Here is a 25,694-nt window from a genome sequence, read left to right as displayed (position 1 = left end):
TTCATTTAGTGTAAGATATATTTATAGTTATAAGTCGTTATTATGAACTTATAAATAAGAACTATTAGTAATTCCATGCTATAATACTGATTGATCCACTGACGGGAGAGCTTACTAGAATTGTCAGGTTGGCTTGGTTGTTTGATTTCAGAAAGGCTATATGCCGAAATGGTCCTGCCTCCTAACTTTCCTACTTGGTTGATCCTTATTTGATAGAACTATCGGTATTGGAATGATTAATTGGTCTAGGCTATCATTATAAATGTTAGACTAAGACTTAGTAATAATGATAGTAGGGCACGTCAAAGGAAAGGTCAAGTGCTAGAAGCGAAGAGTTGTTTGAATTTCGAATTATCATTTTAACAAGTGAATGCATATTAAATTCGACTTACACATAGATATGAGTTATCTAGATTATTATATCTGAAATAAGCGTATTATCTGTACTTCCTGATATCTGTGCGAGATGAAATATTATAACATGATTTTACTTAATCGTATATATATATATATATATATATATATATATATATATATATATATATATATATATATATTATATCTATAATATATTGGGTAGAAAATTGATGATAATGATGAAATAGATGAGATGAAATGATGATAAGATGATAGGCCTTGACTTTATAGATAATCTACTCATCTAGCGCAATATAGATGATGACCACAAACTATTCTAGATAGTCCAGTAGAGATCTAGCAGACTTGCAACATGTAGGTGTTTTGAACTTTTGACTCCCTAAAGATGTACTCCACCCTCACATGTTTGCCTTATTGATATATATTGATGTGGAATCCCTAAATCGGTGTTATCTACCCTGATGCTTATAGTGATCCTTAGAATAGGTTCCTTAAGACTAGTATTCAGTGTCAAAATGCAAGGATAACGAGAATGAATAATCTGGTTGAATTGTTTGATGAAAAGAATATAAGTATTTTAGGTTGAAACCCTATGTGCTCACCATATTTTCCCAAGTCTAATCCACCCATTTTTGATGTATTACAGGTAGTGGTACTAAAGCAGATATATGTTGAGCTTGAACCTGATGAGAGGATTAGGGATTCACTACTAGAAAAAAGGCCTTTTACGACGCGCAAAATACGACGCTCATTGATCTATGTTACGCAAAGGAGAGTGACATTAGAAAAATGTCATCTCTTCAAAAAATTTAAGGATAGAAGACACGCATTATTGCGCGCCCTTAAATTAGTGTCTAAAAAAAACACGGAGGGCACCTATAATAAAATGCGCGTCGTCTAAGGATGTCGCTTTATATTTTTTAATGGAACGCGCGTTCCATCCTTTAATAGTGGGGGAAAGGGGGAAATGAAATTTTGAAAAAATTAAAAACCCCGCCATGCTCTCCTGTACCTTCTTTCAATCGTTCTTCTCTCTCTCTCTCTCTCTCTCTCAATCAAATACCAAAAATCGACTATTGTTGGAACTAGGGTTCCGGTTCTTAGTGAAATCGAAGGTTTTTTGGTCACTAGGCCATGAAATTGATCAAAGGGGTACAGTTTTTGGAACCATGACTATTGTTGGAACTAGGGTTTCAGTTCAAAAACCCTTCATCTACTTCCCTCAATCTTCAGTTCCTCAAGTACTTTCTCAGCCTCTCAATCAATAGAAGAGCTGTATCACAACTACAAATTTAGAGTGATTTCCATATCAAGTAGAACAGTAGCTCCATTAAAGTCAAGGTCTCGAAACTCCATGGTCAATCACCATCAACATTCTACTTCTTTATTTGTTCCAAAGGTTTGTCTTCCTTTATTACGAGTTTTATAACCTTTTTAATCAAACTCGATTAGCCCTCGATACCTAATGTTATCTTTTGTGTTGTTGCTTCTGCTCTGTTCTTCTTGAAACCTCCCCACACTCTCATGTCGAAACATAATTTATGATATCGAGTTGGAAATCAATAGAAATGGCTATGAAGGTCGGTTGGGTTGGACGATTCTCTGGAGGACGAGAGAGATTTGGACATGGCAAATCGTAGGGCTACAGAGATTGAGCTTGATACCATGGAGGGTTTTGCATCAAGGGAAAAGCTCCACCATCATCTCAACGACCAAGGTTGGTTAGGGTTTCTGTTTTTTTTTTCTGTTTTATTTCCATTCCTTCACCATCACCAATGTTACTTTGTGCTTCATCTGATGTACGATTACCTTCTCCTTGTTATGGTGGCAATACTCCTATGGGTTGCTCTGATTCTCCATGGGATAATTTTGCCCCTTCTCTTGTTCTAATTAGGGCAATAATGAGAGTATGATGTTAGAGATGGAGTACAACTCTGAGAGTATAAAGGTTGTTTGAGTATAAAATCCCATATCGACTCTCTCTGTTCATGGATAGCTTGAAGTTTATACATCTTTTGTATATTCTCTAAAATCTTGCAGCTAATTTACTTTTCTTATTTTAAACCAAGGATTTGAATGGATAGATGGTTTCATTTTTTTAATTCAAAAATTGGAACTCTTATACTCTGTAATATTTTTTTTTTCAGCTGATTTGATACAAGAAATTGACAGCAAACTACCTGTTGTACAAATTGCTCTTGAGCTCACTCACAAGATCTTTGGTTCTTGTCCACCTATGCAAAGTTTTGATCCAGCCAAGATGCTCACAGTAAGATTTTATTTAACTATAACATTGATGCAATTTTCCCTTTTTCCTATTCCTAAAATGAACTGATGGTATAGTAATTAGGACTACGGGAAGCTTCAAACACTTGATATAACGGTTGCATGCATGAAATCATCATGTTCTCCTGTTTGCTCGCAAATCCCATTTTGGCTCTGTTTTTTTTAATCAAGTGCTGTTAAAAAAAATATATTTTATAAAATGAAAATGCACTTGAAAAATGAAAATGTTTGATGCTTTCAAGAAAAGATACAAACATGTTTGATGCCTTTTGTCTTTGCCTTTTCTCCTCGTGAAACCAGGGGCTCACATGTACACACTTCAACTATTCAACACACACTCACATACGTATTTTTATATGTATTTCAACACGTCTTCCCGTTCACACCCTCCAACTGTTTGATTTAATTTAATGTCCCAGTGAGTTTTTATTTTCTATCACTTTTATTATTGCTTCTCTCTCTCTCTCTCTCTCTCTCTCTCTCTAAGAAGAAAAAGAAGGGGAGACTCAATTCAGTGTTTTGAATTGAGAAGAAAGAAGAAGATCAATATCTGGATCAAGATGGGTTTTTGTTTCAGTGTTAGATTGAAAATTGAAAGTTCACGTTGTTATAACTTTTATATTTTTGTGATGAATTTTTATATGTTTGTCTAGAAGAACTTATACTTCTCATTTCATTTTCTTATCGATAATCTGTGGATGCATTGTGTAAATATAAAAATAGAACATAATAAAGTTGAATTTCTTCACATTTTTATATTTTTGTGATGTATCCAACTGCATAAAATTAAGCAGTATAGAGAGTAATATGGTCTTTTTGATTAAAAAAAGGGTGTTATGATCTTTTTGATGTGTTTAAACTTCAACAGGTAAAGTTACATCTACATCAGTACCTCCAAGCTCTTTGACATCTAGCAGACCATAAAAACTTAGGACACTTACGTTCTTGCAATTTCTTAGTATGTGCTGGTGATGATAAAATTTGCATTGTTCATGGCTAGGTCAGTAGGAAATTGACAGTGATACTTTTCATCAAATTTCTTCCAATACAAGTCTGAATTTGGGTACTTTGTTTTCTCAACACATTGTGATAATTTGAAGGGTTATTATTATTATTATTATTATTATTATTATTATTATTATTATTATTATTATTATTATTATTATTATTATTATTATTATTGTTATTATTATTATTATTATTATTATTATTATTATTATTATTATTATTATTATTATTATTATTATTATTTATGTTTCTTACCTGAGTTACTGCCATTTTGTAAGACAACAAAGAGGCAACAAGGTTTCCATCACTGTAATTTCAAATTATAAGATCAGGAGTATCATGTAACGCGGGTGACCCCTAGCAACCATAACCTGCATTTCTCCTCTGAAATCACTTGACTCGTCCTTATTTGCAAATCTCTATTCTTAGCAACAACAGTTGGCTTCTTCATATCATGCTTCCGAAATTACCCCTGCATAATCCTTGGTAGCTAGTAATAACTTAACATTTAGTACTTTGACCTGAAAATTTAAATAGAATTTGTGAGCGGGATGAATATAAAGAAATTTTGAAAATTAAAGGGCTTTATACTTGAAGTAATTGTGAACTAAACGCCCAACTTCAAATCATCAAAATTATTTATAAGATGATCACAGCCTGTTGGTATACGAGTTTTTTCAACTTGTTTTTGTCCTCTCCGTAGGCTCCTTTTTATACTTTTTTAAACTTGTTTTTTTTTATCAAAAACTTTCCTAACATATTATTTATTTTTACGTGAAGGAGTTTGGATTGGGAATTGTTACTTAAACTATCAATGAAAATAATGAAGCTTCAAGTTTCCTTTTAAGGTTTTGTATTACATTTTTTAAGGTTTGTGTTATTATATACAAATTGTTCTACTCAATAAACAAGATGTTTGCCTAAAAGAAAGAGAAACATTTGGGAAGGTCTATGGAAGCTCAAAACAGGCTGATCAGGCTGTTGTAAGTCCCCTGTATTTTACAGTTCCTTTGATAGATTCATTCATATAAATCAAACAAAAGCCCTTTGTTACATTGTTTCTGATTTGCAGCTGACAGAAGCATTTGGGAAGTTCTATGGAAACTCAAAACAAGGAACCAACAATGATAAATCTCATGGTGGTGTTCATGAGAACTGCATCAAGTATATATCACCATTCTTACTTTTTTTTTTTCTAATTTAATTTATTATTCTTAATGTTAATGTTGTGAAGGCATAATGACATATATATATATATATATAGGTTCCACTTCAAGTTTTGGTTCGAAGACAAATAGCTCGGTTGTTGGATCATTGTCTTCAATGTGTTAGACTTGTATACAATGAATTAGTAAAGGTATCATCTTTTTTTCTTTTTTTTTTTTCTTTTTTTATAGTTCAGAATAAATAAATATTTGGGAAATATTTCAGATCACCCATAGTTGTCTAGTACATGAACTACAATAGTTTCCTGTTCTTAAGATGCACATTAATGACATTGCTGGGAGTTTTTTGTTTGAAGGTCTTCAACCTTCACAAACAATGATTGGACACTTACTAGAAATGGAGGTATTAGACCAAAGTACTTCAATTGCGATTTTTATACATACATGTTCCTGTTTATTAAACCAAAGTATTTATGGTGTCAGGTTACTTCAATAAAAACTTGTAGTTGGTATTCACCATTGACTATTGATTGACTTACTTTTTTCTGTTTGATGCAGAGTCAATTGGTAGGGAAATTGTTAATTTTTTAAAGTAAAACAAAGGGTTGATTGAACGAGAGAAAAGAAAACACCAACACTCCATGGCTAATAAAAATAAAAAAGATAAAGATATGAGGAAAAAAGGTAAAACAAATTCGTATGTATGAATATGATTTGTATGGTAATTAAATTTATAGTGTATGTATGTTTTGGTTTGCATGCAGTCTTTGTTTGGCAGCTTGGACAAACTTTGTAGCACCTGATCATCCATGCCACTCTTGGTAAAACAAATTTATAGTGTAATTCTTCCAATTCATGTTAGTAATTTCTCATTATGATGTGTTGTTTCTTGTGCATTTTTATTTTTAGGAGGTATTTTACTTTCTTTAATATTTAAAGTTACAGGACATGAGTATCGGCACATCATGGAACATTTAGGTTAGTTGTTGTTTTTCTTCTTGGTGATCCATCAATGAAGTGGCCAACACCATGTAATAACATTTTAGGGGAAGATGTATGTATATGTTTTTTTTAATGAATAATGTAATCATATGTATGAATATAAAATACAGTTTGTTATTTGTATGACAAAAAATTTTATGCAATGGATAGTATTTTTTATATATGGTATTTTATTTTCTTGTTATGAGACATTAAATGCAAATTTAATTTAAAAAATAATAAATATATAAATATATTTTTTTTAGAACATTTAAAATTATGATACGCAAAAATGTGTGTCATCTTCATTTATGACATGGCCTTTCTTGACAGGGGCTTCCTTGATACGCATTGCGTGTCATAAACACGCGCGTCGTAAGGTTACGACACGCAAATGCGTGTCGTCTTCATTTATGACAGGGCCTTCCTTGATACGCATTGCGTGTCATAACCGCGCGTCGTAAATGCGCGTCATAAATGAGCGTCGTAAATGCGCGTCATCTATAGATGACGCGCAAAAGCGCGTCGTCTCTCTTTATGACAGGGCCTTCCTTGACGCGCATTTGCGCGTCGTCTGAGCGTTTTACGACGCGCAATGAGCGTCGTAAAAGGCCTTTTTTATAGTAGTGATTATAGGCCTATAGGTTAATGTAATATTGTAAGGCCTGTAATATTTCGTTTTTATTATATATTTGTATGATGATATCCCAAGGTTTTTAAATATAAACAAAATGCATTTCTCCGGAAAAGCTTTGATAATATTATTATCATGTTTTTGGGAACAAATTTCATAATAATATTCTTTAGAAAGAAAACTCTGATTTTAAATAAGCATAAATAAATCGGTCTTTATGGCCATGAAATTGGGGATGTCACAGTTTTAGAATGATAATGCTAATAACATATGACCCTATTGGGTCACATATTTATCGAGCGATCATTTATTAAATATTTGATATAATTTGATTATTAATAAATATTATCAACTCTTGTATTTAATTATTAAAAATCTATTTTTTTTTGTGAAAATAATATTTCTAAGAGTGTAACAACCTATTAGCTCATAAGGTAAGAATTAATATGTCTTATTAACTCATAAGGTAAGAATCAGTATTTCATGTAAAAGTTTTTCGACCTCTTTAAGTTCATTAGAATAAACTAGCATACCTGTGAGAGATGGATTGGAGTGTAAGACACTCCATGCTCATGCACTCTTTATTTTTGGCCGAGACCTTCCAAGGGTGGGTATGAGTTACTTGTAAGTCTTCCTACACACAAGATGCTTCTTACATGGCCTTACCTTTGACTCTTTGATGACATGGTCCTTAGATGTGATGTGTGTATATAAATAAGATGTCAACGGCTTCCATTTGATGTTGCTTCTTGCTTTCCTCTTTCTCTATTTTGAAGACTAGTGAGAGATTTCAGTAATTTAAGTGCTTCTCCTTTAAGACTAAATTGTGTTTAGTCCTTAAAGGCTTAAGAAATTCTAAATACAAGTGAGAACTAGAATTCTCTGTGGCTTATACATGTTTGCACATACATTGTATATGAGCTCTTATTTGTGAGAACTGACCTTGAATTAACCATTTAGGAGATGTTGATCCATTTATTTAGACTAGCTATACACTAGTCTTACTTCCATTACTCATTTTAGAGGCACACAGATGTAGCATTCAAGAAATCCATATAACTTATCTAGAGTTGCATAAACATCTAGCATGATAATTCCTTTTTATCACTTATTGCATATGATTCGACCTAACTTAAAGCATTCAAATCCTATGAGTCATTCACACTTTACATAACCAAAGTCTAAGCCTAGGAGTGAAATGATGCAATCCTAGTTCGCTTAAACTATGGATCCAATACCAAAGTATAACACCCCAATTTTTTTCAAACTTTAAATGTTGTGGTTATGAATCATTTCGGGGATTAACCTTGTAGTGATATGTCAGAGAGGGTTGAATTAGATATTGAGGGTGAGAGTTGTGCTGATTCCTTCTCCTGATATCATAGTACAAAAGAGAAAGATGATTGTTAGTCGACGTTCGGTTGGGATCCCCGGGACGAAGCTTTAATGATCAAGTTAGAACGAATTTGAGAGAAGTAAGGGTAAATCTGAAGAAAAAGAATCCAGTCCCCTTCTTAATGAAGAAGAAGGGTCATTTTATACTTGGTCGTGAGGTGTGTGCCTCATAACTGATTCTGTTGAGCATTCTCTCGTGAGGTGTAACGTGGCAGATCCGTATTGAATGATCTCCTATCACACCTTTTTGCCTCGTCCCCTCATTAGCTAGAGGGGTATATTTGATATTTTAATCATTGTGGTTGTCATCATATGGACAAGTGGAACTCTTTGATTGGTCCCATGTTTTTTGGGGTGTTATTCCTAGGAAAAATGGGTAAGGCGCAGTTCAGGCCGTTAACCGCCATACCAGTGACTCCGCGGTGGCGAAGGCCCGACCTTGGCCTCATTCTGGGCATGATCCGGTTCTACCCAAGCCAAGATCAGCGTTAGTTTGACTTCTCCTTTTTTACGTTCTCCTTGATGGAAACATTAGCAAGTCCCTTAGGCTTGTGGGTGTACGCGTTAGCTTGGTAGCGTAGTCGTTCGAGCCTATAATTCAACACGTGTATGTCTGAGATTATCTCCAGCATTTGACAACTTTTAGGCATCACCGTCAATGTGTGTCATACCCATCAAGAGACAGTTTGTGTAACATCCATAAAATTTCCAATAAATTTAAACTTTTCAAAAAGAATCCAAATCCATTAATTATTACAAAAAGGTTTTCAATTAGTTTATTATCAGAGTATCACAGAAACATCAGCATAAAATTGAGGAGTGGTACGATCACGCCTTCGCCTTCCCACGATCTCCTGATGTACTTGAAACAATACTCATGGCCCACAACCGTCAGGTTGGAATGCACACACTTCTACATCTATTATAACTACTATGGGTCCAATCATCCATCAGGATGGAATACTCCAGGCCCTCAACCATCGGGTTGGAATGCCCACCTACTATGAGTCCAATCATCTTACTGGGATGGAATACTCCTGGCCCACAACCATCGGGTTGGATTGCCCACATACTATCAATCAAACATGTGCACCAATATCAGATAACCGTATAACAGTCTAACCCGACATACTAGGGTCCTATTATCCTCAGGATGGAATACCCCACAACTAGCAAACAATCATGTGCACATATAATAGGTGATCTCCTACCAGCATACAGACAGTCAGACCTAACTATAGGTCACGAAGCATAACCGCTTCCACTCTACCAAAATACTGATCTAACCAATCATACTAGCATAACAACCATCCTATCTAGCAAGATACAGAGCAATCAGATAACAATGTAACTATCTCAAATACAAATCAAAGGGCCGACCTTGGTGCCTTAGACCCTTGAGTATAGTGAGATAACTCACCTTTCACTTGTTGAGCTGGAGAGATAGAATCAAAACTCCTGATCACCGCCAGGAACAACACCACCTATTACTCCAATGAAACCATAACCATCAGAACCGAAATTACCAACATACCCTCGAAAGTCAACTAGTCAACTCTTGGTAAAAGTCTCAGTCCTGGTCAAAGTCAACCTTCCTGGTTGACCCTACTATCCGAGTCAACCTAGTGAGTCGCCGAGTTCACTTAACTCTGAAACGCACCATACACGACTCGACTCACCGAGTTCCCAACCAACTCGCCGAGTAACTATGCGACTCAGTGCGTGAAACCCCAGACCAACTCGTCGAGTCATCTCCCAGACTCGCCGAGTTCATTCAGAACTTATTCGAGCCAAACCCTGACCCGACTCGTCGAGTCATCTCCCAGACTCGCTGAGTTCATATAGGAATTCCCATAATCGAAGGATACAGAGCTACTCCTTTGCTCCAAATAATAGATCTGGGTCCCTAGAGTGCATTAGCAACATAAAGTTGCTACCTTTACGTGCTTTCATGTCCCATAATTCAAAAACCAAGCTAGAAAGGAACTTAACTCATAGGGGATGGCTTTTTCATAGCAATTCAAAGGGTTTTCTGCATATTGGATCCAAATAGAACTCAGATCTGGAGTTTCAACTCCATATCTAACTCATGCACCAAAATCTCATCTTGTTATCCCCAAACAAACCCTAAAACTCCATGAAAGATGGATCTAGAAAGGAGAAGGCCAAGATAGCGATTCATTACCTCCAAAATGACCTCCCACTGAAGAATAATCCAAATCTCTAGAAATCTCCTTGATCCAAGCTTCTTGATCTTCAAGATCTCTTCAAAAAATCACTTATCTAGGCTCCAAATTGCTTCCAAGGAATCTCACTCACGATATGGGGTTTCTGGATCTCAAAAGGGTAGTAAGGGGGCGGAGGGGTGAACAATAGATCCTTTAAATAGGGTGAAAACCCTAAATCTTGGGTTTTCTCTTCCCAACACTGACTCGTCGAGTCCAGCCTCCGACTTAGCGAGTCAGGCCACTTAATCACGTGCTCTTCGCATGCTCCGAATCGATGAGTTATAGCTCCAACTCGCCGATTACACCCTCTTATTTACACTTTACATCCCTGAACTCTACTTTTGTCTTTGTTGTTCCTGGTGCTTAGGTCGTTTATTCCATGGGGTTTTGGTTCATGTTTCACATTGACCAAGATTTTCTTCTAGTCCCGAATCGCTCTTTGGCTGGGCATGGCTCGACCATCGATTGTGGGCCATACTGGTGCCCTTTCCTGTCGGTGGGCATTTCCTTGCCTTGCGATCTTCACTTCGTATGTTGGTTGAGCCATCTTTAGGCCAGCGCTGTCTAAATATATCTCTTTGCCTTTTCTTCGACTCGTGGACCGGTATTTGTGCTGTTGCAGACCTCCGTTGTGGATTTTCCACCTTCTGGTAAAATTTCACTTCGACATGATTTATGTTCTTGCTTGTTTTCTCGTTGGGCATTGCTTCCATAATTTGGGTTGGCTGCTACCACCATTTCCGATCCATCACTCGTACTAAATTTGAGAATACCATAGAGAGTAGACAGAATTGCTTGTAGTTGAAAAAGTGTTGGCCGACCTAGTAGAATACTGTACTCAGCCGAGCGATCAACGACCGAGAATTTAAGAACCCTTGTTATCTGTTTTGCCCCAACATGGCTGACCAATGTAAATGGGAGCATAATTTTTCCTACTAGGTAGATGTCGTGACCAGTGAACCCAACTAATGGGCGTCGGTGTGGTGGCTGGAGGTGTCTTTTTCCATTCAATTGGTAACCGCCGATGGCAGTGTTCATAGATTACGTTGACCCTGATTCCATTATCAATATACACATGCTCAACATAGTTTTGGCTAATGAAACCGATGATATGCAATGGGTTGTTCAGATCCTAATGCTCCGACCAGGGGTCACTCATTGAAAAGGCTATATTGAGTATGTTTTGATGGTATACCTTCGCGGCTACGTTCTGGATCTGCCGATTGTTGCATAGGCAGGGCCCAGTGATGGTAAGAATCTCTGCCCTCCTCTCATGGTCTTTTCCCCGATTCTTTTGGGTTTTATGCTGGTCCTTATCCTCCTTAATTTTTTCCCTGAGCTCTTTTGCTATGTCAACTATGTTTCCAACTAATTGTTTCTCATCGATCTCCCGCTTCAATATCATGCATTCGTTAGTATCATGAGTTTTGCTTTTATGATATTCACAGAACTTTGTTTTATCCTTGCTCTCCTTTGCTGGAGTTTTGTTGATTGCATGGATGTCTGTATGACCATTCTTGTTGTCATCTTTGTTGAACAGCCTGTACCTTCTCGACATGTGCCTGGAGTGGCGGTTGTGCTTATGTTGGTTTCTTTCTTGCCTCTCCTGTTGGACTGAGCTAGGCTTGAACACTGCTTCCTCCTTTTTAATGTATGTGTTGGCTACAATTTTGATATTGACCCCCTTTCTTTCTCCCCCTTTTATTTGTCTTAAATATTTTTTCACACGGAACTTGAGCTCGTCCCTGGATCTGGGGACGGTCCCTTGCATCCTCTTGGATAGGGGTCTAGGAAGTAGACCTTGGGCGAAGGCGCCCGTCACCAGGAACTTTTCATGCCCTGGGACATTCAAGGTAGCTAGCATGAAACGATCATAATAGTCACAGATCGACGCTCCTTCTTTTTGCTTACACGCCATCATAGAGTTGGCGTCCCCTTTTGCTTTCCTCAACTGCATGAAATTGTTGAAGAAAAGGTATTTTAGCTGCTCAAAACTCGAGATGCTGCCTGGACTCAGAGGCTTGAAGCACTAGCTTGCATTTCCTGTTAGGTTACAAGGGAAATAGGTGTAGGTGAAGTGGCGATCCGTCTAAAGGGATGTCATCATCCACTCGTAGTTGTCGATGTGGTCATCCGGATCAGTGGTACCGTCACACTTTGGCATGTTTGGTATCATTGCACTGTGCGGAATCTTGTATTGGAGTAGCTCATGGTTGAAATTAGAGCTTGTACTTCGCATGGGGTTGTCCATGTACGAGTACGACATGTCGCCATAGGCGATATAGTGTTACGTCTAGTAGGGTATCACGTACATCTGATTGTGCATGGCCGCCTACGAGATGTATGGTTGATACTGCTATAAGTTTGGCTGCAATCCAAATTTTTGGAATGCGTATTGCCCCGCTCGGTGAACCATGTATGGGTTTGCTCCTATATATTGTTGCAAGGACGGAATGAATGGTTGAGCAATCTTCATGAAGGGGTTGAATTCGGGTGTTACTGAGAGATGAACACCAGGCCCATAGGAGCTGGATCCCTGATTGATCGAGATATGTACTCCTATGACTTGCGGTCGAGACACTTATGGGACCAAACCCGGAGCCTGTTGAGCAAACGGGTTGAAAATCGGTGGTTGTTGTGCGAACAACGACACGTGGGGCAAGCCTTCCATGGTGGCGTGTGGGTGGACCATCGATGAATATTGTGACTGCGGGTTGAATATTATGGGGGATCCAGGTTCCGGTGCCTGAAGTGCGTGGAAACCATTGTTGCTACGAAACAGGTATCTCTATTTTTTGTGTTGTGACAATCTGCAAAGTTGGAGAAACTGTTATCTTTCTGCCGACTTTGATTCTTCTTATTCATTCTGCTATACATTGAAATTTTTTAATGACTCGGAATTATAGTTCCTCTTATAAGCATAACCATATTTACTAACTTTAGTAAACCATACAGAATAGTCTTATTGTTCCTTGTGGTGGACCTAACCAACGCACAACCAAGTGTACCCGATCCCCTAGTCCTTCACTTAACTCACCTCTATATGTGAACAAGAAATTAGTCCTAATTTCCCAAAGATGAAGGTTCTCATTCATCATACAATACAATTCGCATGATTCCAAGTTTCTATCCAATTGAAACTTGGGTGATGAGAATCTTTCCTTGATGATAAATTTAGACACCACCACAAACGAAAGAATCAAATCCATATTACTAAAAATTCGAACATCAATTTTCACATACGCCATTGCAAGGAAATATAAAATAAGATAAAAATTTTCCTTTATTTATATAATTGCAGGAAAATATTTTCCTTATAATGCAATTGCAAATGAAAACTATGTTATTACAAAATTTTAAGCAATCTATCATAACTCTTAAGCAGCAGCTCAAAAATCCAATCATCGAACCATGCGATCGAAATCCATATCTTCGCGATCAGACTCTACATGCCTAAGCTTCCTTTGATCCTGAAGTAGAACCATGCAATTTGATTCTACCATCTCTTAGATCTCTCAGGTATTCTGGGCAGCTTCGCAACCAATGCCCCTTCTCTTGGCAATTCAAACATATGGACCCTTTGGGAATGGTACACGGGAGAATATCAGACTTAGCCTTTCCCTTTCCATTTGAAAGAGAAATCTTTTCTGGACTTCCAATGTTTCAATTGTCAATGTCCATTAAAGTTTAGGAAGTAGATCTTCTTATCAAATTTACATTACCAGTGCACCAAACCATTCCTGATTCAGCAACAATTAGCAAATATGTATGATCGATAAGGGACATGTCACGGTCTGTCATATAGTAGTCTTTAACAAACTGACTATATGACTCAGGAAGTGACTGGAGAACCAAGTCAACAAACAACTTCCTCGACACAATGACTCCTAATATTCCCATCCTATCAATGTGTGACTTCATTCCAAGACATGTGCACATATAGACCTTCCATCTTGGTGTTTGCAAGCCAATAGGTCTTGAGTGACCTTGAACTTTTCAAGTCTTTGAACCTGTGGGTTAAGGAGAATAATTGGAGGAGGTGGAGGAAGTGAAGTATGATATTGTGGAATATCATCTTCATGTGGAAAGCCTTTTCCAACAGATTCAGGAAGACCATAATTGTCTGACCTAGACATCTAAAAGGGAGAAATTCAAGTTAGTTGATTTAGGTTCTTAATATAACACCCAAAATGAAATATTAAGGCTAGGACCGAACACAATATTTTACAATTGCGAAGAGGGATGCCGTAATCCAATTGTAAAATATTTGAAGGTAGGTAAGTGACGATTTACCAATTTCCAACATGAAAAACAAAATATATTATTAAGTTTTAAATGGATTGAAATTCCTAGATCCTTTGAGATTCATTGAACTTTTCAATGGCATGTTTAAATCTCGATTGTGCCCTTCAAGTTCATGACTAGGATGTCGATGATCACAAACAAGGTGTGAATAACCATGCAACTGTTGGATTATATGAATAATATATTAAAAGAGAAATCATATTGTTTAATTATTATTAGTCAATAATTAATAAGAATTAATTTTCTGGCTAAAAGAGATTAATTAAATGAAGGGGACTGATATTGCAATTATATGATAGTTGCAATTGGGCTATGGACTCCTAATGGAAAGTGGATTGGACAATAGCTATGGGAAGCCCATATGAATTTCATCCAAGGGCTTTCTAGAGGGACTCCATGGGTTGCTTAATGCCTAAGCAGAGAATTAGGGTTTCACCTGAAACCCTAGCAGCCCAAAAAAGTGTATAAAGACCCCTAAGGCTCCCAAAAACATGGCTAAGTGATCTCTAAGGGTTCTTGGACTTTTTGGTGCTTCTCCTCCCTCTCCTAAGTCATCTTGTTGCTCATGGTGTTTGTAACTCCATTAGAGGTGCAACATTTGAGGCATTAGGCTTTCAAAAGTCAAGATCAAGAGGAATTGAGATTGTTATTGCAACATAAGAATCAAGGTAAGATCCAAACCCTTTTATTATAATAATATCGATTATTATATGCTAGATCTAGTGTTTATGAGCTTTGGATGATTATTGCATGTTGATTAGACAAACTAGATCCAAAGCTTTAGGGTTAACATGTACACAATAGGATTGATGTAGCGCACAAATTCCATCAGTGGTATCAGAGCTTAGGCTGTTTGTTTGATGTATTTTATGATTAATTGTTCATTTCTTGCTTGAAAAACAAATTTTTTGTTGCACTCTGCCTGACTGACTTGATGAGTCACTTGAAGAACTCGGCGAGTCCAGTTAGTGACTCAGTGAGTCGGAGTGTCAGACAGAGGGAAAATCGGGATTTTGGATAATTTTGCTGATGGATAATTACCATAAACATTTTTTATTGATAAACTCTGATTTTTATTGATATTATGTGATTATCCTTACCAAAATAGTAGATAATTGTTAATCAATTAGATAATCATTGCTTTGTATGATAAATTTGATTTATTTGAATTAATTGTTTTGAATTATCTTGCAAGAAATTGAATTAGGTCAAATCTAGATAATCACCAATTATTTGATTAATTGAATTTTTTGTAATTTGATCTAGATAGTTTTGAAAAGTTTCAAAACTTGCCCTCAAGTTTTGGAATTTAAAATTTTGATTAAAAGTTTAATTTTGAAATATTAAATTCTAAAACCCTAGTTTTTGAAAAGTTCAAATTACACCATTATGGTTTTATTAAATTAATTACGTGTATAAATTACAGAGAGTTAATAAATGCATAATGATATGTTTTATATTTAATTAAATTAAAAGGTATAATTTATTAAATTAGACCACATAGTATTTTAAAAGTGTAAAATACACCCTTACCGTTAGTAGGCCTCATTCACGAAGCTGGTATATCAGTGGTGTTTAAGGAAGTAGTGTGTAAAATGACCGCCACTGGGTATCCACTCTTACCCACTGCACTCTTGACTATTGGAGGGTCATTAGCCGAACAGGTAGGATAGGACGCAACCTTCCATTATAATTATAATGAAGTACGAAGTAACTAAAAACTTTTTTTAAATTCCCAAATCTTAGTTACTTACGAAAAAATGTGGAGTTAGTGATATTCCATGAAATTACACTTTGTACCCTTGTTAAGACGTTAGTGGAGAGTGTGTGGTTAACCGACACACTAATTGGGCTCTATGAAATGGTGGCAAAGGGTGACTCGATGTTTGTCATAGATCGATGGAGCGTGTGTAGTTAACCGACACGTCGATTAGGTGACTGTAACATTGGGGGCATCATGTATATTTGCATGGTTATCCACAACTTGTTTGTGATCCTCGGTATCCCAGTCAAACACTCGAAGGTCACAGTCAAGATTTAAACATGCAATTGAAAAGTTCAATGCATCTCAAAAGATCTAGGAGTTTCAATTCATTTAAAACTTAATCTTCAATTTTCGTTTTTCATGGTGGAAATTGTTAAATCGTCATTTACCTACCTTCAAATGTTCTGCAATTTGGATTACGACATCCCTCTTCCAAATTGTAGAATATTGTGTTGGGTCGTAGCCTTGATATTTCATTTGGGTGTTATATCATGGATTCCAATCAACTAACTTGAATTTTCTCCGGTTTTGTAGATGTCAAAGTCTAACAAGTATGGTCTTCCTAAATCCGTTGGAACAAGTTTTCCTCATGAAAATGATATTCCACGATTCGATCGAGGAACTCAAGATCATTCTTCACTCCCCCTACCTCCTCCTATTGTTCTCCCTAACCCACGTATTTGAAGACTTGAAAAGTTCAAGGTCACTCAAGCCCTATTGGCATTTAAACACGAAGATGGAAAGTCTGTATGTGCTCATGTCTTGGATATGAAGTTGCATATTGATAGATTGGGAATGTTGGGTGTCAATGTCTCAAGGAATTTGGTTGTTGACTTGGTTCTTCAGTCACTTCCCGAATCATATAGTAAGTTCATTGGAGAGTACTATGTGATGGACGACGATGTGACCCTTATTGATTTGACTTATTTGCTTATTGTTGCAGTATCAGCGATGATTTGGCGCACTGGTCAAGCAAATTTTTCTAATAAATCAATGTCCCATCCTTCTATGGGAAATGACAATAATGGAAGTCCATAAAAGTTTTCTCTATGCAAGAGAAAGGCTGAATCTAAGATAGTCCTGTGTACCATTCCAGAAAAATCCATATGTTTCTACTGCTAAAAGAGGAGGCATTGGTTACGAAGCTGATCTGACTACCTAAGAGATCTAAGAGATGGGAGAGTCAAGATGTATGACTCTGCTTCAGGTAAAATCCACTATCTAACTATAATAAGTTTTCTATTTTTTGCTTCTTAATACATGATGTGATAAGAATACATTTTGATGTTTTGTAGGATCAAAGAAAAGAGAGGAAGCTTAAAGGAAGATGTGAGCTGAGTCTGATCGCGAAGAAATGAATTTCGATCGCATGATTCAATGATTGGATTTTTAGCTTCTACTCAAAGTTATGATAGATTGCTTAGGAATATGTAATAGCATAGTTTTCATTTGAATTTGCATTGTAAGGATTTTCTGCACTTTTTATAAATACAATAAATTTTAATTTTTGTCTTATTTATATATATCCTTGCAATGTTATTTATGAAAATTAATGATTGTGGGTTTCTATTATAAGCAACATTAGCTGGATATGATTCTTAGTTATGTTATTTATGGTAGAGTCATAATTTTTCTAAGTAAGGAAATATTCCTATCGCCGAAGTCTCAATTGGACAGAAGCTTGGAATTATATGATTTGATTCATGTGATGTATGGAAATCTTGGTACTTAGGAAATTAAGACTAATTCCTTGATCACACAAGTATGTGAGTCAAGTGAAGGACAGAACGACTAGAACACAACGTTGTGCACTGGTGGAGACTATTCGTCATGATTTACTAAAAGTCTAGTAAATATGGTTATGCTTACAAGATTAAGTATAATTCTGAATCATTGAAAAGTTTCAATAATAGAAAAACGAATATGAGGAATTAATTAGGTAGAAAGATAAAAGTTTCTCCAATCTGAAAAGAAGGGAGAGTACTTTTGTATCATGTTCTATGATCGTCTTATTGATTGTCAAACCATATCACAATTGATCCTCTAGGTAAACCTTAGTGCACTAGTATGGCTAAGAAGAGGAATCGGAAATTGTTGAAATGGTTAAATCAATAGGTGAATCATACTTCGTTCCAAAATCAAGTCTTAGAGTCATACTCCAAGATTGTGACTTGAGTGACACATTTTAGGAAGTTCTAACACACTCATCAAATGTGAAGCTGAAAATTGTTTTTCTTACTCTTGCACGTTTGAAAATGGTAAAATTGTGATGTCTTGGATAAGACAAAGACCAACAAATACCAATTGTGTGTCATGTTTGTCTTGATAAGAATCTACACTAACTATTGAATATTTGTTTGTCAAGAAATGTTTCTTGATAAGAGAATCTTAGATATCAAGAGGCCAGTGGGAGTCTAAATGATCTTGAAAAGTTTAAAGAACTAATCAAGAGTAAACTTATTAAACACTAGCACACGACTTGAGTTTGCAACCTATTGTGTTGACATCTTCTTGTTTCTGCGCTATTCCAGTGAAGTTACTTATGCACACGAGTTCTACGAGCTCTCTATAAACTGCATAAAGGCAAGCACCTTGTTCAATGAAAGTACCTTGACTAGTATAAGTGAGCTGCTAAATAACTTGTAAGCAATGGTGGGACCCTTGATGGCAAGAAATTAAGAATGAACAAGTTTTGTCTATAAGAGTTTGGATTTGTCATGAACATTATCTTATGATTATGGTTATGACAAATTTCACATGGATAAGAGCACATACACCATAAAATCTAAGTGTCATAAGGTTTCTCTCCATTTCATGAAAATGATTGTGAGGAACCGCTTTCACTGTAACATCCCAACTTTCAAGGCCAAAAATTTAATTTTTAAATAAGTTATTACATAAAACCATCAGTGTAAAAACATTCATAATAATATCTCGTGTCAAACCAAAGTGTCAGTAATCAAAAATATTATCATACAACCATATCAGAGTGTAATCCCAAAGATCTCATGTGCGGAAAACATAGTGTGATGTGCTGCGATCAAGCCGGCTCCTTTCCTTTAAACACGAAGTACCTGAAACCAAAACTGAAAATCGTAAGCACGAAGCTTGGTGAGTTCCCCCATCATACCACATACCATACAATCACAAAGCATACATACCGTCGAGCAATTATGGCGTGCCCGACCTACCCGATACGACCATTCTGGGGTGCCGACCTACCCGTGTCAAGCCATTCTGGGGTGCCGACCTACCCATGTCAAGCCATTCTGGGGTGCTGACCTACCCGTGTCAAGCTATTCTGGGGTGTTGACCTACCCGTCGGTCCTAAAAACCGACCCTCGGGGACTATTCCACCCCTACAACTACTATCACATATATCATAATATAAACATACTATAAGACATATATGGGGTGTCCGAACTATCCTTCGATCCTAACAACCGAACTTGGGGACTATTCCCCTCCTACTACCACTATCACATATAACATATCATGCCAGCATATAAACATATCATCACATACTGTCAGACATATATGGGGGTGTCAGACCTACCCTTCGGAACTAACAACCGAACTCTACTACTATTATATATACATATCATGCCAGCATATAACATATCAGGTAGTACCAAACCTAGATGATATCACAAAGACAATCATCTTACATACAACTCCTATTGGTGGGCCGACATTGTGGCCGTAGACCCACCGCTACTGGAAGGTAACTCACCTCACACTGCTGAAGTCCTAAAGACACAATCCTACACATGCTGAAGTCCTGCAGGCTCGACCCCAACTGCTGGCTGACAGATTCCCGAATTGTCAACACCAAAATAACACCCAATTAATAATTGGGTCCCAATACATAACCATACGTACATCCTTTGGGTAAGTACTACATTACCCCTAGCTTGGCTTATTCAAGCCCAAGGCCCAATCCATAGGCCCAAAGTCAGTTAGGAATCAAAGCCCAACTCATGGCCCAATTTTTCCAAATTGGGCCTAGGCCTATACATGGTCTCATTCTAAGGCCCAACATCATGTAATCATTAAGGCCCAAACTATGGCCCATCTGTGGCCTAATTTTCCAAATTGGGCACAGGCCCCTTACATGGGCCTTACCCTAGGCCCATTAAATTACTCTAGACCATTTGCTTGGTCTTGGATAGCCCATTTAATAACCCAATCATCAAGGCCCAATAGAAAGGCCCAACAATAAACCCAAGTGAAATTAGGGTTTCACATAAAATGAAGATTAGGGTTAAGTTTCCTACTTAACCCATTAAGGACTTAATCCCTTAAGTCCAATATTGCTTAGATTAATTTCCGCCAATGATTATTATTTAATATCTCAAGTTATTAAATAATTGTCGTGTGTATGACCCGATTAATTCTTAAAGTTAGGGTTTCATTAGCATTAGGGTTTTCCAATCCGATATTAGCCCATTTATCAATTTGTTGGTCTTTTATGTCAATTAGGGATTTATTGGGCCTATTAGGCCCACTGGAATATCATTAAGCCCATTAGGGTTTTCATTAAGCCCATTACGCTTCATTGGGCCCATTAGGGCTTCTTTGGGCCCATTAGGGTTCCAAGCACCCCAAACGAGTCGACACAATCCGGCAAGGCACACCGCCACCCGACATGGCGGCCGATGGCGGCACGAGGCGACAGCCACCACCCCACGGCGGTGGTTCGGGTTTCCTTTCATTATTTTTCTTTCCGGTTACATTTTACAATGCTAAAACCCCAAATAATCACACACACACACACACTAATACAAGCACATATACAACAATCTAATGGTGGCCGGCAGTGGCACGTGGTGGCAGCCACCATGGCTGGTGGCCATGGTGGTCGTCTTCTCCGTCTTCCGGCCAACTAACACCCCTACAACACCCCCACACAGATTCCTTAACTGCACCAGGAGCCAGCAACCCTTCGGTGGCGGTTTGCAATGACAGCAACCCAGAAAGGCGGCATCATCGTCTTGACAGCAACATCTTGCGGTGGCATGTCGCGGCTGACGACGAGACTAAAGAGGAGGCGAAAAGGTGGCGGCAGGCGTAGCCCTTGACGGAAGAAACTAGCAGCGAGGCGGCAACGATGACAAAACCCTCCCCTGACGATAACATTGGCGGCAGGATGGAAAGAAGATGCCTGCTTACGTCCTTGTCGGTAACTGCGGTAGCAACGATGCTGGGAGGTCGTCGGCACACTCCGACATCAATGTCGTTAGCTGGTAAAGGAAGTCATACTAACCCCGACGTCGGTCTTCCGTTTCCTCGGTTTACCAGCGACGACTTGTGGTGGCGTTGGACTGGGGATAAAGGCAGCAACAGATTCGTGGAGGTGGCTTCGGTGGTTCACGGTCTCAATAATGGCGGTGTGTTGCCGGAAATGAAGAAAGAGATGAATGATGGCGGCTGGAGGGATGTGGGGTGACGGCTGGACATAAGGGGGGTTTTAGGGTTTGGTAACCGGTGAAGCAAGGTTTTATACCCAGGGTTACTAAACATTACGCCATAATGACATAAACAGTCCTCCTTCCCAATCTCTTTTCAAACTCGGTCCTTATTTTACCATTTCAACTCCAATCCTGGAAATCCCTTATAAGTTAGGTACAAAACGTTACCAAACAGCCCCTAATATCTTAATTATGACGTATTCTACCCTTCCACCTCATTTCCTTTTAAATTAAATTCAAATAATTACCACGGAGCCCCTGTCTTCATAAATATTTATAAAATGAGTCCCAAACTCATGCTTTTAACCAACGACTTCTAAGAATGTGGCAATTAACTCCTCGAACCCAACACCCTGCATATATAATTATTTATTTTAGGCTACCATTCGTTCATTAACTTATTTATTTAACTAATAAATAAACGGGTGTTAAATTCACTAAGAGAGGTTTTAAGGAGATAGCATCTGTGATATTTGCATTCTCAAATTCGATTATGATTATGGCATCCCTCTTCATAGTTCGAATTGTGAGATTTGGCAATTAGTTTAAACATTCAAATGAGCTATTTAAGGAAAGGTGTATGAGTTTGAGAAGCTTAGATAAAGGCTTATCGAAGCATATCGTATTGGAAATATGAACTTTGGAAGTCAATTAATATTACTTTCTAGAAGTCCAAATATTTGGTGAATACGTGTCAAAGCTAGTGGGAGCATAAATCTTATGCTGGTATGAATATAATTATCATGTTAGTGGGAGCATGATTATTATTTTAAGTGTTGCATGTTAGCAATATTAATTATAGAAAACAAAAGTTTCACTTTGGAAAGTTGCAAAGGTTGAATAGTTGTTTTGCTATAATAAGGGAAAGAATATTAAATTTCATCTCAAATCTAGGGGCTTCGATCGAGAAATTTTAATTGAATTTGGTCAAAATACATATATGAATGTTATGTTGAAAAAGTTTAACATAGGGGTATTTTGTATATGGCAGTATTATAGAAAGAAACTGGTAAAGTATCACGTTTTTCATTATGAATCGTGTCCTATACGCTTCGGGTATATGATCAATTGCATATGCTGTAATATTCGACCGTTTTAAAATTTTCCAAATGCCTAGGTCATTAAGAGGGAAAAGGGATTAGAACCGGATTAAATAAACTAATTGAGCAACTGTCAACGACAATCTAAGGTTCGCTAAGGATTGGTCACTTGTGAGCAGTTGGAAGTATAGTAATGAATGGACCATATCAACATTATTATGAATAGATAAGACTCTATTCACAATGAGTTATCATATGACAAATATGGAGATGTTTCCATATTAGGAGTTGGATATTGAGAATCTATGATTAGAAAATTTTATGCAAGAAGGATGTTCAAAGGAATGTACTTTGAATGTGAGACTTCACATCAATGGGATTGTCTTGTAACAATCTCCAATAGAGCATTTTGTAATATCATCGGAAAAGTCTTGGTGGCTTTGGTGTTGTGACACTACGATAGGATCGTTGGATAAAATGTTAGAATCTAACATATTTTATTAGTGGCGAGAATTTTGTGTTCTTACAATAATGATAAGGAGTAGGGATTATGAAATAAGAATCATTGGAAATCTTTTCAATTGATCAATATCAGAGAGTATGGACCATAGGTAAACAGAGTGTGCATGCTTGGTGCATGGGACAACTGCTGTTATGATTCAAGTAATAAGTTCATTATCCAAAACAAGGTTCTAAATGGCGTGAGGCGTGGCGTGGCGGCAAGGTCAAGCCTCAAGCTTAACGAGCCATGGCGAGCCATGGCATTTTTCAAGGCGTGATGTAAGGTGGCGATTTTGTATTAATTTAAAATTATATTACCACATAAATATAAATTTATATTAAATATAAGTACTTTTTATAAGTGTTAGATCAATAACTAGTAACAAAAATTTAACGAAAACCACAATACCTGTATCACCGATTAGAAAAGACATAACAAAGAGCAAAAAACCGTGTCTCAAACGAAAAAACATGCCCCATAACACGCCATAACGCGCCATGGCGCGCCATATCACGCCTTGCCACACGCCACGCCTAACAGCAACGTTATGAGGCTTTTTGTAACGGCGGAGCCACGCCTCACACCATGGCGCGCGCCATGGCGCGCCTTTTAAAACACTGATCCAAAACATTATACAATGAATAATGTGTAATAAATATGGTGACTAAATAAAAGGGGTTTTATTTATACTCAAAAGTTTGGGGCCATATTGGATTCGATTATTATTGTGTTTCACTTTGCATGTTTTTACTTCCTGGATAATAAGATTATTCAAACCATCCGCAGTCTATCATAGTTTGGAAGTAGGTATGAAAGAAGATTGTCGTGAATCTGACTGTTGATTTTCTAAAGTTTCTTAGACATCGCAAAAGTTTGCTACATGGTTCATGAGTGCTCCTGAAATAAGATTTGAGCATTGGATTAAACCCACGCTCACTTGGATCGCTTCATGGATTTTATCACGAGTGATTGGTGAGACGATAATATCTTATATTCTTGAAATGGAGATGTGTGAGTTGTATTTTACAAGTTGGTTGCACGTTGATAATATGTAAACGCACTAGTAACTTGGTGTTATAAAACATATTGTTGTATGTGATTTGATGAGTAAGTACAAGCGAGCATTTGAGTCGAATTTTATCCATTCCTTTTACCCAAAGTGGGATAAAATCGATATATGTAGGCCCCTCAATGATTTAGTGATGACACCCTAAGCGCTTGGCCAAGCCGGGACTGAGTTAATGTCTTCAATTGTAGTCTGTTGTCAGTCGTCATAAATCGGAAATTGGGAAACAACACATGAACAGAGAGTATGATTAAAATCCATGTCTCAGTTCATACGATATCTAGAATGGAGGAATATATGATCCCTTGTCTAAAGGACACGTTTATGATAAGATCAGAGTTCGACAGCGGCTTTTGAAAGCTACGATTGCTTATCAAGTTCTGAAGTCATATGCAATATAGTTATTAGACTTATCCAAGTGGGAGACTGTTGGATTAGGTGTCTAAGCCCATAACTATTTTGGTATGAACTTGACCCGATTGTGAGCATGGTCTTTGTGGGTTGCCTTCACCATAGCAATTGATAGGATGAACTAAGAAGAAAGAGAATTAATTATGATTTATTAATATATTATATGAATAATATATTAAAAGAGAAATAATATTGTTTAATTAATATTAGCCAAGGATTAATAAGAATTAATTTTGTGGCAAACAAAGATTAATTAAATAAAGGGGATGATATTGCAATTATATAATAGTTGCAATTGGGCTATGGATTCCTAATGGAAAGGGGATTGGACGAAATCTATGGGAAGCCCATATGAATTTTGTCCAAGGGCTTTCTAGAGGGAGTCCATGGGTTTCTTAAGGCCTAAGTAGAGAATTAGGGTTTCACCTGAAACCCTAGCAGCCCACACAAGTATATAAAGACCCCTAAGGCCCCAAAAACGTGGCTAAGTGAACTCTAAGGGTTCTTGGACGTTTTTTGGTGCTTCTCCTCCCTCTCCTAAGTCATCTTGTTGCTCATGGTGTTTATGACTCCATTAGAGGTGCAACATTTGAGGCACTAGGCTTTCAAAAGTCAAGATCAAGAGGATTTGAGATTGTTATTGCTACATAACAATCAAGGTAAGATCCAAACCCTTTTATTACGATAATATTGATTATTATATGCTAGATCTAGGGTTTATGAGCTTTGGATGATTATTGCATGTTCATTAGACAAACTAGATCCAAAGGTTTAGGGTTTGCATGTACACCATAGGATTGATGTAGTGCACAAATCCCATCACAAATTAGCTTGGTACACCCAATGTTACAAATCGCTTAATCAATGTGCCGGCTAACCACACAAACTCCATTGATCTATGATTAACATCAAGCTTTCCTTTGCCACACATTGTCAGTCCCAGATTAGTGCGTCGGTTAACCACACACGATCTACTAACGACTTAACAAGGTGCAAAGTTCAATTTCATGGATTAGCACCATTTACACATTTTCCTAAAGTAACTAAGTTTGGGAATT

Source organism: Lactuca sativa, chromosome 5 (genome assembly GCF_002870075.4).
Source record: "Lactuca sativa cultivar Salinas chromosome 5, Lsat_Salinas_v11, whole genome shotgun sequence".
In the NCBI taxonomy this organism is placed as follows: Eukaryota; Viridiplantae; Streptophyta; class Magnoliopsida; order Asterales; family Asteraceae; genus Lactuca; species Lactuca sativa.
The sequence above is the reverse complement of the archived record's forward strand: the minus strand, read 5'-3'. Positions refer to the sequence as shown.